Here is a 16,205-nt window from a genome sequence, read left to right on the forward strand (position 1 = left end):
AACACAAATTATACGATTCTCTGTCAGTAACAATATAGAAATACAAGTTTTATGTCATTAACAATGTATAAATATGATATTTATGTCATTAACAATGTATAAATACACATTTGATGTCATGATCAATTTAAAAATACACATTTTGTGTGAATAACAGAATGGGAAATGTACTTGGACCCTCAGACAAATTGTTAACACAGCTTAGGAACTCACTGGGACATTCTGCAGGGCCAAGAAGGCTCTGTTCATAAATTCTCTATAAAAACACAGGCAACAGGAACAGGCCACTCGGTTCCTATAGACCATCCTTTCATTCAACAGGACACCGGGTCGATCCATCCTTGACCTCCAACACCACTGCTGTCTACACTTTTCCCGGACCATTGGACCCACTTACAGGTCGACAATCTGCCGGTGTTTGACCCCAGTGTGGTGAATCCTTCTGCTCGCGAACACCGTGGGTTCAGACATTTCCGTAGACGAGACCCTCCTGTCCCCACCGGGAGAAACATCCTGTCCGCCCCCTCTCACACCACCTTCATCCTTTCAATAAAATCCCCCTAACCCTTCTCCCGCCTTCATCTGCCATGATCTCTCCTTCTCCGGGGAGCCAGCAACTGGCCGACGGGCCGAAAGTCTCCTCCTACCTGTCAGCCGTACATCAGACTCCGGTCGCAGGAGACGCATACAACTTCCTTCGGAGGGAAATGGAAAAAATGTTTTACAAAACGGGGTTGGGGTTTTGACGTTTCTTAATGATTTCAGTCGGACAACAACATTAATCACGGTGTTTCAGTATTGAATTCAGTGTTGTGTGACGTAAAGTCCCATTTATCGTGCTCAGCGCTGTCGTGTTGCTGTTGGAGTGGGCAGCATGTGGTTTGTCTCGAGTTTGGTCACAAAACCCCAAATCTTGTGGGGAGCTCTTTTTCGGGATAATCTGGTTTGAGGTGGCTCCGTCATTTTGCGATCTCGTATTTTGATAACCAGAGGTTTCACTAATATGAACGAGAATTGTCAGCGGGCTAGACACATAGCGTATTTGGCAACAGAACAAATATCGTCCCTGCAATCTTTGTCTCCTGGGATACTAAACACTCTGACAATGTAGACCACAGGTACTCTGTCCTCTGAAAGACAGATAATCATTCAGAAAACTGAGGGCTGAGAGGAATTATGTTTGTTAGTCATCGTAGTTCGCTCAGAGTCGATTGGATGGTGTTGATGTGGATATCGGACGTCTCCCAGTGTAAGGACGGACAGCTAAATCGTCCGCGTTGTCGGTCTCCAGCCGCTCGTAGCGCTGTAGTAACCTCCGGCGACGCGCAGGGGCGTTGTGGGAACTTTCGGCAGCGGCAGGCGTAGTGCCGATCCCAGAGCTTGCCGGTTGTTCTCCTGTTCGGGCGGCAGGCCTGATCTGTTTTGTGGAAATCGGAGGCCGGTTGCCCCGCTTGGAGCTTTCAGTCCGACCCCGGTTTGTGGGATAATTTAGTTGTGGTTCTCAAAACTGGGAGGAGGTTTGGGGTGAAGGTCTTTGTATGCGGGGAATGGTTATGGGTGGACGTGTGGGTGTGGAGTGAGTGATGGGAAATTTGTGGAGCCGTAGGCGTGGTGGTGGCGATGTTATTGGAAGAAAGTTGGATGATTGGAAGTTCCGTGACCCGGGAAGGATGGACACGGGAGAAATTAAGTTGTAAACAAGGGAGGATCTGATCTATTAGATCAGACAACTCGCAAGTCCCTTCAGGAAGCAACAATTCTCTATTCATAATAATTATTGTCCAATGTTGCTGTTAACACTGTGTTTGTTGCAAAGCCCAAGAGTCTGGGATATCTGTCACCGTCATGGGCTGCGAGAGCAGATTGGGAATGGGGAAGGGGTGTCAGTGATGCCTGCATTAGAGAAAGACAGGAGTTTGTACAGCCTCCTGTGAGATATAAATGTCCTTACAGTGGATTCAGTTCTGGTGCCATATGTGGAGTTTGCAAAGGGAAAGGGGAAAAGGAAGGGGCTGAGGAGAGAGAGTTTTTACTGGTCAGCAGTGAAGGAGTACACAGGTTGTCTAATGTATTTTTTGAGTTGTTCTTTGAAGATTTCACAGATTGTGACTGAGGAAGAGACTTGTTGAGGGAGGACACCCGGAGGTGAGCAGGTCAGATACGGTATCAGAAGAGTGACAGAGATGTGATTTCCTGCGTCACGGGTACAGACAGTCGTCTGAAGTGAGGAGTTTGTATGGAGATGCAGCTTCCCTGGAGGTGGAGGAAAGAGGACACACCAACAGGTGGAACCAGCTGCGGGAAGACATGGTTTGTTAGGTCTGACGATGAGCTGAATGTACCATATGTCACAGTGAGAAGGTTATTTTTACTGTAAGGAAGCAAAATCAGTGGAAGAAGACACAGAAATTTCATCAATTGCCAGTTGTTTCGCAGAAGTGACCAATTTGTATTTTACTTTGACAGAAACAGCTATTCACAGTGGTGACAAAGGGGTTCAGTCTGGTTTATTTCAGTTTGGAGAGGGGTGTGGAGTTTTGAAATCAATGCCTTGCGGTGCCACCATCGTTAATTTACCGTGTCCGGAGTGGAGGATCACACAGCACGGAAACAGGTCTTTGGCCGGCCATACCTGTTCTGACCGTCCATTCACTGTCCACACTGGCCCCATTTATCAGCACTTGGTTCACAGCCGACTGTATCTCGGCAGTTTCAGTGCTCATCCACTTCGTAAATGTTGTGAAGGGACCTGCCACCACCACCACCTCGGGCAGTGTGTTCCGGATTTCAGCTACGCTCTGGGTAAAAAGTCTCTTCCTCAGATCCCTCTAAAGCTCTTCATCCTCTGCTTAAATCTATGCCCTCTGAACAGTGACACCTCTGTCCCAGGATCGTGGCTGATCTGGGCATCAGTGAGGCCTTTGAGAAGGTTCACATGGTAAGTTGCTGTGGAAAGTCAGATCACACGGGATCCAGGGAGAGCTGGCTCACTGGATGCACAGTTGTCTTGATGGTAGGAAGCAGAGAGTGATGGTGGGAGGCTGTTTATTGGGCTCGAGGCCCGTGTCTAGTGGTGTTCCCCAGGGTTACACATTGCTGCTTTTCATCTACATCAATAATTTCGTTGAGAATGTAAAGGGTATAATTAGCATCTTTGCAGAAAGTACGTTCAAGCAATTACTTTTATTCAGATAGTAAGTCTAGACAATCCTTGTTTCTATCTTGCAGTTGCTCTCCCATTACCTGCTACAGCTGTGTCCACCCTCCCGCACCTTCCCCACCCGCTTTCCCTCTCCACGCAGTCTTTGTTCTGAACCCCGACAGGTTATAGGTTAAGGATGAGAGGTGACATATTTTAGTGGAACCTGAGGGGTGAGCTTCTTCAGTCAGAGTTTGGCGAGAGTGTGGAACGAGCTGTCATCATATGTGGTAGATGCAGATTTGATTTACAACATTTGTGAAGTTCTGGTGAGTACAGAATGGGAGGCGTACGGAGGACTTTGATGCAGGCAGTTGGAACAAATCATAAAATATCATTTTGGCGTGGACTAGATGGGCCGAAAGGCCTGTTTCTCTGTTTTGTTCTCCGTGACTCTAATAATATTCTGATTTGTAATTTCCACAGTCAGAGCTTTGCTGCTAATTACCGATCCCAGTAATTTACAGAATGGGTGTAGAGGCTGCCCCGTGACTGCTCCTGTGATCACTGGGACGTCCCATCACTGAGCAGATATTGCCTTCTCCAATCTCTTTAACTCAGTCTGTCACTCAACAAGTTCATTGTCTACAGGAAATCACAGAACTCACAGAGAAGGGAACCCCGTCAGAAGATTCCTCGCTCTGCCTCGGCCTGGTGATTGGGAAAAGGTCCCAGTCCCAGGGAGTGATGTGCGAATCCTTTGTGGAAATGAGGCATGGGTTTGCAAGATGGGCACAATGCAAGATGTTCTGAAGCTCTTGGTATGGCAAAACAACACAATGAACTGAAAATCACATTGAAACATTGCAGGCTGAACAACGTCATAGAACATAAACATAGAACATAGACTAACATCTATCTTCAGCCTACAATGTTTTTAGGTCTCTGAAAGTGGCCAAGTAGATCAGTAATCAGATGGCAAACTGAACTAATCTAGTTTGTACAGACAATGTCCGAATCTCTCTGCTTTCCTCTCATTCACATGTCTATTGAAGAGGCTCTTAAATGTCCCCGATGTATCTGCCTCAACCAAATCCCAGGTACTCATTTCAGGCACCAACAAATCTGTGTAAAAGAACTTGCCTTTCACTCAGAGGTTGTCTTCCTCCTTTGAACTTACCCCCTCTCACACTGAATGTATGCCCTCTGGTAATCGACTCTTAAAACCCTCAAAAGAGATACTGCCTGCCTACATCTGTACTTGTCATGATCTTATAAACCTCTATCACATTTCGCCTCAAACTCCACGGCATCAGAGAAAACAACCCAAGTTTGTCCCACCACACGCCCTCTAATCCGGACAATATCCTGTTAACCGCATTTGCACCTTCTTCAACTCCTCGATTCCCTTCCTAGAATGGGGCAACCAGAGTTGAACGGAATACTCCAGATGCAGCCTAACTAGAGTTTTAAAAGATGCAACATAGCTACCTGACTTTTAAACTCAGTACTAATACTTTCATAATTTGCCCTGCCCTAGTTAAATACCCTCGCATAATGCTTATCCACCCCTCCACCATACTTTCCTCCAATCATCACATAATTATGTCTGGTCATGCCCAGCTTTTTAGCCCTGGAGAAAAATTTCTAGCTGTCCATTCAATCTGCTGTATGCCTCTGATCATCGTGTACACCTCTATTAAGTCAGCTCTCCTCCGCTTTTTCTCCAAAAAGACAATCTCTCGCTCAAAATATCATCACAGCACATGCTCTCTAATCCAGGCAGCATCCTGGTAAACCTCCTCTGCACCCTATCGATAGTTTCCACATCATTCCTATACTGAGGCGCTTTATAGGACACAATATTCCAACTGAACACAATTTTCCAAGCGCAGTCTAACCGGGATTTTTAGAGTCACAACGTTACCTTGTGGCTCTTGAACTCAAGCCCCTGACAAGTGAAACCGACAGCCAATCCGCCTTCTTAAACTCTCTATCAACGTGTGAAGAAAGGTTGAGGGATCTATAGGTGTGGACCCTATCATCCCTCTGTTCCACCACACTGCAAGCAATCCTGTCATTAATCCTGTATTCTGCCTTCAAATTCGTCCTTCAAAAGCGATTCACTCCACACTTTTCCAGGTTGAACTCCATCTGCCACTTCTCATCACTGTTCTGCATACTTTCAATGTCCTATTTTAACCTACAACAATCTACTACACTATCCACAACTCTACCAACCTCCATATCATCTTCAAATTTGCTGATTCCACCCTTCCACTTCCTCAAACAGATTACTTATAAAAATCACAAAAAGGCAAGGGATCACAGGACAGATCTTGGCGATTGTAGGGATGACTTACAGTGGACTGAAAAGCTTGAGCATATAGATATTAAGAATTAGAATGTACTGCAGCCTTTGGAAAGCATTAAGTTGGATAAGTCTTCGGGATTGGATGATATGTATCCCAGGCTACGGAAGGAGGCAAATGAGGCTATTTCTGAATCTCTGGCGATGATCTTTGCATCATCAATGGAGACGGGAGTGGTTGTGGAAGATTGGAGGGTTGCGGGTTGCTGTACCTTTATTGAAGAAAATGAGTAGAGATAGCCCAGGAAATTATAGACAAGTGAGTCTTACTTCAGTGGTTGGTAAGTTGATGGAACAGACACTGAGAGGCAGGATTTATGAACATTTGGAGAAGAATAATATGATTAGTAATAGTCAGCTTGGCTTTGTCAGAGGCATGTTGTGCCTTACGAGCCTGATCGAATTTTTTGAGGATGTGACTTAACAGATTAATGAAGGTCGAGCAGCAGATTTAGTGTATATAGAATTCATGAAGGTATTTGATAGAGTACCTTGTAACTCACGACAACCTGTTTGACCCTTGCGTCCTAAACCTTAAATCATCTTCTTTCTTCTTCTTTTCCAGATGTTGTCAGCCAGGGTTCCTTCACCCTGCCATCCTTTTCCTGCCGATAATACCTCGACATTTCCGTTGTGCATTTCCCAGAGAAAACCCCTTCCCGAATTATGTTCCGAGGTCTGAGCCTAATAGCATTATAATTGCACTATTTTGGAGCTGACAACAGACCGTGGGGAATTAGCAGGGCAGTGTGATTAGTTTGGGGACTGACGTGGAGCTGTGGGAAGATAGCGAAACAACGAAATTAGTTTGGGAACTGACGGACTTTGTGGGCTTGGTGGGGCATAGGACTACTTTGTGTACTGGCATAGGGCAATAGGATTAGTGTGTGTTCCTTGCTTACGAACGGAGACTGCTGGAACAGGATGAATCGCAGTATTTAATTATACTTTACATATGTCTTGGATTTGTGTCATCCCACAAATCGTCACAGATATCTGTCGAGCTAAATTAAAAACATACAGCAATCTACCTCACCCTTCATCGACGAGCTTCTGGAAAAAAAGTCTGCGGAAGGTCCGACAGGCCACCCAGGAGGTTGGGGTTCTTTGGGTCCCTGGAATGGAGTCTAGGCTTCGGTCGGTTTCCCTGTTGAAGAAGAAATATTTTCCGGAGGGGAAAACTGGTAAATCCAGCGTATAGGGTATCACGGCCCAGGACATATCCTTGGGGAGGGTGGAAACTCTCCATCCCCGACTCTCCTTGAGCTGAATTCGATCCGGGTCCAGGGTGCTCTGAGCACTGGCCGCGTTTCCAGAATGGACAGGAGGTTGGCTATGTCTCTGGCTGCGTCTGCCCTGGGACCCTCCGCCTCCCGCCGGCAGCCAGGGAGATCATGCATTCAGAGAAGAGTAGGATTCGGCCGCAGGGAAAGTGATCGCCGTGGTAGAGGGAGTGAGGGCCACGTTGGAAGAGCGAAGGAAGTGTGTCGTGGAGATGGGAAGAAATGCAGTGAAATGATGTGAACATATCTATCAGATCGATTGCGACAATGCGGCAGATGCGCATGCGCTGTTTGATAGTGTGCAGCGTACAGATTGGGCCTCTTGCGCGGAGAAACACCGAAACATTGAAACCCTACGGCACAATACAGGCCCTTCGGACAACAATGTTGTGCCGAACATGTCCCTACCTTAGAAATTACTAGGCTTTCACACAGCCCTCTATTTCTCCCAGCTCCATGTGCCTGTCCAAAATTCTTTTAAAAGACCCTATCGTATCCGCCTCCACCACCTTTCGCCGGCAGCCCATTCCACGCACTCACCACTCACTGAGTAAAACACTTACCCCTGACATCTCCTCTATACCTACTCCCCAGCACCTTAAACCCGTGTCCTCTTGTGGCAACCATTTCAGCCCGGGAAAAAGCCATGACCAATGCTTCTCATCGTCTTATACACCTCTATCAGGTTACCTCTCATCCTCCGTTGCTCCAAGGAGAAGAGATCAAGTACACTCAAACTATTCTCTTAAAACATTCTCCCCAATCCATGCAACATCCTTGTAAATCTCCTCTGCACGCTTCCTATGGCTTCCACATCTTTCCTGTAGTGAGGCGACCAGAACTGGGCACCGTGCTCCAAATGGGATCTGACCAGGGCCCGATATGAGGCGTTCTCGGGGCGAGCAGGATTCAGTGCCCATCAGTTTCGTCTCGTGCGGGTCCGGGTCGTAGCTCCCACATTGTAAATTGGCCAGTGTATTCCCGTTTCCAACATGACTCAGTAGAAGCGTTTCATCAGACTACTCCGTAACAGGAGACGGCGGATGTGGTCACAAAGAGGGTTTGAAGAAAGAGAGATATGGCGGATACGGCGTGGGAAGGAGTGAAAGCATGGAGACGTCGAGGAAGGGGTCATCAGGACGGGAACAGTTGGATGTTTCACAGACGTTGTTAATGGTCAGTAAGAAGAGATGCATATGGAGTTCTGGGTCTTTGCTCTGGATGTCCTGTTGTTTATCTTGCAGTTAATTCGGTGGCAACGAAGACAAATGCAATGCCGGCACACGTGTGAACAGGGCTCGAATGTGTGGAGGCTGACCCATTGGGTGTGGTCAGGGAAAAGGTTTAAAGGTTCTCGATTCGTGAGGGGGCTAACGGTATCTGGAAAATGGAAAGAGATTGAAGTTATCGAACAGACACCCCCAAGAAAGAAAGGCGGCGTGCTGGAAGAAACGCGCTTTTCTCACAAAGTAACGCAAGTTCGGTAGAGTTTAAACTAATTTGCAAGGGGGATGGGACCCGGAGTTACAGAGCGTGAAAGAAGTGCATGGAGCAAAGCCAGATCTAACATACAGAGAGTCTTTGAGAAAAGAGAAGCAGAATAAAGGGTGGAAAGGTCTTAAAGTAGAAGGGCTAAACTTTGTGTACTTCAATGCAAGAAGCATCAGGAACAAAGGTGATGAAGTGAGAGTTTGGATACATAAACGGAATTATGATGTAATGGCCATTAAGGAGACTTGGCTGGCACCAGGGCAGGAATGGATTCTCAATATTCCTGGATTTCAGTGCTTTAAAAGTTATAGAGGGTGGAGGGGAGGATGGGTGGAACTACTGGTCAGGGATACCATTACAGCTACAGAAAGGGTGGGTAATGTAGCAGATCCTCTTTTGAGCCAGTAAGGGTAGAAGTCAGCAACAGGAAGGGAGCAATTATTTACTGCGGTATTCTATAGACCCCCTGGTAGCAGCAGAGATACCGAGGAGCAGATTGGGAGGCAGAGTTTGGAAAGGTGTAAGAATAACAAGGTTGTTATCATGGGTGACTTTAACTTCCCTAATATTGATTGGCACCTGAGTAGTTCCAAGGGTTTAGACGGGGCAGAGTTTGTTAATTGTGTCCATGATTGATTCCTGTCACAGTATGTTGACCGGCCGACTAGGGGGAATGCCATACTAGATCTAGTATTAGGTAACGAACCAGGTCAGGTCACAGATCTGTCAGTGGGTGAGCATCTGGGGAACAGTGATCACCGTTCCCTGACCTTTAGTATTATCATGGAAAAGGATAGAATCAGAGAGGACAGGAAAATATTTAATTAGGGAAGGGTAAATTATGAGGCTATAAGGCCAGAACTTGCAGGTGTGAATTGGGATGATGTTTTTGCAGGGAAATGTACTATTGTCATGTGGTCAATGTTTAAGGATCTCTTGCAGGATGGTAGGGATAAATTTGTCCCGCTGAGGAAGATAAAGAGTGGTAGGGTGAAGGAACCATGGGTGATAAGTCAGGTGGAAAATCTAGTCAGGTGGAAGAAGGCAGTATACACGAGCTTTAGGAAGCAAGGATCAGAAGGGTCTATTGAGGAATATATGGTAACAGGAAAGGACTTATGAATAGGGCTGAGAAGAGCAAAAAGAGTGCAAGGGAAGGTCTTGGCGAGTAGGGTAAATGAAAACCCCAAGGCATTCTTCAGTTATGTGAAGAACAAAAGGATGACAGGAGTGAGGGTGGTACCGATTAGAGACAAAAGTGGGAAGATGTGCCTGCAGGCTGTGGAAGTGAGCGAGGTCCTCAATGAATACTTCTATTCGGTATTGTCCAATGAGAGGGAACTTGATGGCAATGAGTACAAGAAGAGTGAGGTCGATGTTCTGGAGCATGTTGATATTAAGAGAGAGGAGGTGCTGGAGTTGTTAAAATACATTAGGACGGATAAGTCCTTGGGGCCTGAAGGGATATTCCGCAGGCTGCCCACGAGGGGAGGGAAGAGATTGCGGAGCCTCTGGCTAAGATCTTTACGTCCTCGCTGTACACGGGAATAGTCCCAGAGGATTGGAGGGAGGCGAATGTTGTCCCCCTTTTCAAAAAAAATAGTAGGGTTAGTCCGGGTAATTATAGACCAGTGAGCCTTATGTCTGTGGTGGGAAAGCTGTTGGAAAAGATTCTTAGAGATAGGATCTATGGGCATTTAGAGAATCATGGTCCGATCAGGGACAGTCAGCATAGCTTTGTGAAGGGCAGATCGTACCTAACAAGCCGGATAGAGTTCTTTGAGGAGGTGACTGGGCATATAGATGAGGGTAGTGCAGTGGATGTGATCTACATGGATTTTAGTAAGGCATTTGACAAGGTTCCACACGGTAGGCTTACTCAGAAAGTCAGAAGGCATGGGAACCAGGGAAGTTTGGCTAGGTGGGTTCAGAATTGGCTTGCCTGCAGAAGGCAGATTGACGTGGTGGACGGTGTACATCCATATTGGAGGGTTGTAACTAGTGTTGTCCAACAAGGATCTGTTCTGGGACCTTTACTTTTCGTGATATTTATTAACGACCTGGATGTGGGGGTAGAAGGGTGAGTTGACAAGTTCAAAGACGACACAAAGGTTGGTGGTGTTGTAGATAGTGTAGAGGATTGTCGAAGATAGCAGACAGAGATTGATAGGACGCAGAAGTGTGCTGAGAAGTGGCAGATGGAGTTCAACCCGGAGAAGTGTGAGGTGGTACACAATGGAAGGACAAACCCCAAGGCAGAGTACAAATAAACGGCAGGATACTTGGTAGTGTGGAGGAGCAGAGGGATCTAGGGGTACATGTCTACAGATCCCAGAAAGTTGCCTCACAGTTAGATAGGGTGGTTAAGAAAGCTTATGGGCTGTTAGCCTTCATAACTGGAGGAATAGAGTTAAAGTGTCGCGAGGTAATGATGCAGATCTATAAAACTCTAGTTCGGCCACACTTGGAGTACTGTGTCCAGTTCTGGTCGCCTCACTATAGGAAGGATGTTAAAGCTTTGGAAAGGGTACAGAGGAGATTTACCAGGATGCTCCCTGGTTTAGAGAGTATGGATCATGATCAGAGATTAAGGGAGCTAGGGCTTTACTCTTTGGAGAGAAGGAGGATGAGAGGAGACATGATAGAGGTGTACACGATATGAAGAGGAATAGGTAGAGTGGAGAGCCAGCGGCTCTCCCCAGGGCACCACTGCTCAGTACAAGAGGACATGGCTTTAAGGTAAGGGGAGGGAAGTTCAAGGGGAATATTACAGGAAGGTTTTTCACTCAGAGAGTGTTTAGTGCGCGGAATGTACTGCCTGAGTCAGTGATGGAGGCAGACACACTAGAGAACTTTAAGAGACTACAAGACATGTATATAGAGGAATTTTAAGGTGGGGGTTTATGTGGGAAAACGGGTTAGAGAGACGGCACGACCTTGTGGGCCGAAGGGCTTGTAATGTGCCGTACTATTTTGTGTTCTATGTCTCCTTTAGAAATAGACTTTCTGCAGATGATAATCGGAGCTTCTGCAGACACTCCCTGTGCAGGTGAACACTTCATGAAATTGATAAAATCTCACTGGATACAGGCAAAATCGGCCGTTGAAGTTAGGATGTCTGTAGACGTAGGCGTTGTCTGCTCAAAGCTGTTGACTGACGAGCCGATCCGATGCTGAATGCAATCAGTAAAATCTCACTGTGGTCTTGGCTACTTACTGCGATCACGGAGCAGTCCCGATCTGATCTCCGGTGCGCTCAGTGTGAATTCCGCCCATCCTCGTTGTGACGGCATTATTTCCGCTCTATTTCCTCACCGTCACCGGGAAGCAACCAGGAAGTCGATCACTTCACTGCTGAGTATTTACACTGTAGGGCGGGATTTGTTACCAATAGACGTGTGGCGGTAACGCCAGCGGGAATATGGTGAAACATACAAACAGAAGCTAGTTTCAGTTTATTGACCGGTGGGAGGTGGAAATACAAACAGACGGTGGTTTGAGTTTAATGACCGGTGGGAGGTGGAAGCCGCCGGCTGCAGTTGCCGAGGAGCCTGTTCCGGATCTGGGTCTCGCTCGGGCTCTCAACCACTCTCGCAGCTGCCTCGTTCTCCGATGCCCGTCAGTTCTGTCGTGTCGAGATGGAAAACAGAAACTGCGACTCCCTCTGAGAAGAACTTAGTTAGGTTTGTTTGTTAATTATTTCAATAATTGACGTTAGCGGATATTTCACTGCGCTGATGAACTGCTCTCTGAACTTGGACTGAGTTACCCCATAAATAAACGTGTTTGTGCAGCAACTTAATATCATCAGCATGTATCCAGTGTGTTGAAATATGTATTCCGAATCACTGTAATTATTCTGATCCAATCCGGCGATGGTGTAATAAAGGAATTCGGCAACTTTTACCGACCACAGGATGATGAAGCTTCCGGAGATGGTGAGAAGTAAGATCACAGACCTCCTTCTGCTCTCCATCTCCGGGTCACTGCGGTTCTCCGCCTTGTTCTGACCCCTCAGCCCTTTACGGACGCGACTAGTCACCAAAATGTGTCTGACTGTCAGAGCGTTGAGCAGTAGTATTAAAACAAACGGGAATAATGGCGCTAGAACGGTAGAAAGCCAGCTGTATCCCACCCAGCCGGGATCGGTATAGTAGCTCGATTTACGAATGCAGTCCCAGGGTATATTGTCAATTACTTTCAGAGGTCGATACATAAAGAAGTAGGGCACATTTTTAAAACAGAAAAAAACGCCGGTTGTTGTCAGAACTACTGCCGCAGTTTTCCCGGTGCAAAATTTTGCTTTCTGATTCTGGCAACAGATGGCGACAAACCGATCAAACGTAAAGGTGACGGTGAACCAGACAGAACAGTCTGTGGCTGCCCTTGCTGGGACAAAGATGGAACTGCATACGGGGGTCATCTCCAGAAAAGAACCGGGGAAGTAATAATAACTGATCCGCCACAATATGACCTGAAAGATAATGGTTAGTAGATCCGCCGTTGCCATGGCCACCAGGTAGCGAGTGGTGCAGGTGGAGAGGCCGCACTTTCCCCGGGACAGGATCGCAATCGCCACTAAATTAACTGGGGGAACAGCAGAAAAAATAATGAGTGAATTACTGTCACGCCGCACCACGGCTCTCAGAACAGAGATGTGCAGAAAATTCAGAGCAATCAAAGTTTGCTGGCAATGCATTTCCGGAGTTTAAAAAGTGTAAAGCGGGAATCGCAGATTCCTCTTACAACTGCATGCCTGCCGGCTGAATGGTAACAGTACTCGGTCCAGGAGAAGGAGCAGGGTTTGGGAAGGATGCATTGTCAACGAATTGGCGTATATGCTTTGGTTTAGAGAAATAATTCCAAACGTCCACGATCAGGTTTTTGACATATACAAAGCTTGGAAAGCTCGGCAATTTCTCGGCGACGATGTTTGCTGCGTTTCTATCAGATACGTCCTGGAATCGCCCCTCAGATCCGAGCCCCGCTCCCGCCGCTTCTGTCTCCCGTTCGCATGACTTCACCTCAGCTCCTTTATGCCATCCGCGAACAGAGACCTCTCTCAGTTCGCTTCTTTAAAATTCTGCAACTAGCTTGACCGTGGTCGATTGCAATCAGAAAGTTCTCTTTCCCGATTTTAAAGATTTAGCATGTATTTTAAACATTAGTGCTTAAACCATCCAATTTCCAAAAGAAAGCCAATGTATGTGTTTTTTTTCTTCAAAATATTTGCATCATTTAGTGGATGGTCCAAAATTTCTGCCGTATTATTCCAAATGCTGCCAAGCTCATTGTTCCAGAGCGGAGTATCACATGTATTTTACCCCGTCCGACCTCCAACAGACACTGCTGGATTGGCTCTTCATTCCCTCTTCACTACACGTATCGCAGGACACGGAAACGAGCCCTGGTGTACTGAACCTCTAACAGACCCTCACTTGAATTTTGGAATCTCACGATGGTTCGGTGACTTACTCACAAGTGATGTCTAGCGTTCTCCCCTGAATATCAGCGGCGATCCGCTCCCCACCTTCCCTTCAGACTTGAAGCGATTTCTTCAAACGCAGCGCAGTATGATAAATCTGAATGTAAACATCTTACGCTATTGACACGGAATAATACCAACCAGCCCGTAAAGGTGCCGAGCGCGCTGGATTATCGCAGTTTACTTTGACAGCGGCTTTGAGTTGATAAATCAGAACTGCCTGCTCTGAATCCACACAATGAATCTAACTGTTCGATCTTCCCCTCTACATCTGTTTCAACTGCCGCTTTACATTCCGTCGAGCCCACGGGTTAAACTGCGAGGGAGTCTCTGAACGAACACAGGGATTTGTCGCAATCTCTGCACCGCACTCGCGGTCATCACAACGCTGTCGGTAAGCGAACGCGTCCAAAGACCGCGGACACTAAACTGTAAACTTCGCTCCGCCTCTGTTCTTACCAGGAACACCAATAACGGCCATGATCAAGAAGTATATTTTTCTCACACGGTAAAATGTTTCAAGCATGCTGTTTGATATCCAGCCTGTCTTCCAGCTGCCCGGTATCTCGCTGAATAAACTCTGAGCTGATAAATTTCCACGGCCATTCATTTATACTCGCGCCAGCACACTGAACATTCAATACTACACAAGGCTGACGTGATTTCCAAAAGCTGGGGTAGAAATAAACATGATGTCATTCAATTAAAAATCCCAATTCCGATGAGATATGCATTGCATGACACGAAATTGCAAAATCTCAGACAAAGAAATGACGATTGGAGAAGTCAGTGAACGTTGTGAAACACTCCCAGGCTCGCCTCTCGGTTTAGTTATCGTAGATCCTGTCCATTCCTTGGCCCCATGGGCGTGGACATCATAGACCAATGCTGTATTGTCATCGGCTGCTGTGTTTCACTCTGAGAATTGTTCCGGTGACAGATCTTTCAATAGAATTATGTAAAACAGAATAAGTTTGTGTTTGTATGTCGCTCTGTAACATTGTGAAGGGGCCTTAAACTAATGTCGCTTCCAAGCTTACGAAGACAGCCAACGTACCAAACCGTTCATCCAATGAATAGCAACACACACAAGATGCAGGAGGAATTCAACAGGTCAGGCGGCATCTCTGGAAATATGTCGACGCTCTGACCGGGACCCTTTTCCTGATTCATGAACGCATCGTCGAACTCCTCAGCTGCATCGACAAAGTTTTCCAGCGGCCAGCCGTTTCCGTTTCTATCCCCATTCCCGGTGCGACATACACATGGCCTCTTCTTCTGCCCCGATTGGCCACTGTCAGATTGGAGGGGTAACTCCTTTTATTCAGTCAAAGTAACCTCCATCTTATGGCATGGACATGGGTATCCCCATCTTCCGGTATTTCCGTCTCCCCCTTCCCTCTTCTTTACTTCTCCACTCTGGACTCTTAATCTTCTCCTCGTCTGTCTTTCCCCTCCCCCGGCGCCGCTCCTCCTTCCCTTTCTCCCACGGTCCACTCTCCTCTCCTATTATATTCCTTCTTCTCAAGCACTGTGTCTATTCCGCTAATTCCCTCCCAGCCTCTTACTTGGTCACCCTACTCCAATCACGTGACTTCACCTAGCAGCTTCCGGCTTGCCCTCCTCCCGTTACCCAAACATTCTTATTCAGCCATCTTCTTCCATTTGTTCTCCAGCTCTTTCCTGGGTTCGCGCCCGCAACGTCAACCGCTTTTTCATTTCCATAGATGCTGCCTGACCGGCTGTGTCCCTCCAGCTCTGGTGCAGCCCGTCACATGTTCGCAGCGGTCTGAAGCAGAGTAATTCAATCCCCGTACACACGACCACCGAACTGGTGAAAATGCTTAAACCGACTGAGAGTCTGCATTCATTGCATTAGTACCAACAATGACAGCTAATTGGTAGCGTTGTTGATAGTGAGGTAGGTGGTCGGATTTACATATTTGACGAACTGACCAGCATTTCCATTGGGAATACAGCACAGTATTCCATATTCTGTAATTTGCTCGTGACGAAGTGCTTATGTGTTGAGTGATCTGAACTGAGTGGCACACAAGGAAAGACTTCCACTGTGACTACATACTGGTTGCAGTAATATATCAATGGGTCGTGGGTTACGGGATTAATTTCACTAGATGGGTACTGAACGGCAGGTCGAGATCAATATTGAGGTACGTGGTGATGATCGTCCATGGGTGAAAAGTGCTGGGATATTCACAGAGACTGACGGGGTTCTCGTGAGTGCCGATCAGAATCAGAATCAGGGTTATTATCAGCGGCAGGGGACGTGAAATTTGTTAACTTAGCAGCAGCAGTTCAATGCAATACATAATATAGCAGAGAATATAATAATAATAATAATAATAATAATAATAATAATAATAATAATAATAATAATAATAATAATAATAATAATAATAATAATAATAATAATAA

The 16,205-nt window shown here is 46.5% G+C and overlaps 1 long non-coding RNA gene across 1 annotated transcript; it reads right to left on the reverse strand.

Moving 5' to 3' along the window:
• Nucleotides 1-559: 559 nt before the first annotated feature.
• On the reverse strand, nucleotides 560-11,704 carry LOC132387683 (uncharacterized). The gene is made up of 3 exons (XR_009509983.1): nucleotides 11,502-11,704; nucleotides 6,002-6,286; nucleotides 560-695 (listed from the first exon to the last, which is right to left on the reverse strand). It is a non-coding gene; the product is annotated as an uncharacterized LOC132387683 (long non-coding RNA).
• Between the last annotated feature and the right edge of the window lie 4,501 nt (nucleotides 11,705-16,205).

Source organism: Hypanus sabinus, unplaced genomic scaffold (genome assembly GCF_030144855.1).
Source record: "Hypanus sabinus isolate sHypSab1 unplaced genomic scaffold, sHypSab1.hap1 scaffold_209, whole genome shotgun sequence".
Lineage (NCBI taxonomy): Eukaryota > Metazoa > Chordata > Chondrichthyes > Myliobatiformes > Dasyatidae > Hypanus > Hypanus sabinus.